Source organism: Corvus brachyrhynchos, unplaced genomic scaffold (assembly GCF_000691975.1).
Source record: "Corvus brachyrhynchos isolate BGI_N302 unplaced genomic scaffold, ASM69197v1 scaffold18, whole genome shotgun sequence".
Classification (NCBI taxonomy): domain Eukaryota; kingdom Metazoa; phylum Chordata; class Aves; order Passeriformes; family Corvidae; genus Corvus; species Corvus brachyrhynchos.
The window spans coordinates 1,320,116-1,320,435 of record NW_008246064.1 but is presented as its reverse complement, the minus strand read 5'-3'; positions in this window follow the sequence as shown (position 1 = coordinate 1,320,435).

Genomic DNA, 320 nt, shown 5'->3' with positions numbered 1-320 from the left:
AATCCAGACACAAATCCACAAAGACACGTAAGAAAAAAATTATGTCCGCTGGCTCGAGAGCAGCGGGTTACAGCAAAAAAAAAAAAACAAACCAAGATTTTTCCTTGAAGGGTTCACAGTCTGAAAAAGCAAAATACCACACAGGGAAAGGGTTGGGAAAAAAAAAAAATAAAGCCAAAATGTAGCATTTGTTTTTGTTTTTATCCAGCAGAAACTGTGCCCCCAAAAATATTAAATAATTAGAAGTAGCAGGAGCTCCACCCTCCTCTCAAAGTAACATTCAAAATGCCACAGTGCCCGTGCAGAGTGGTTTCAGCAGG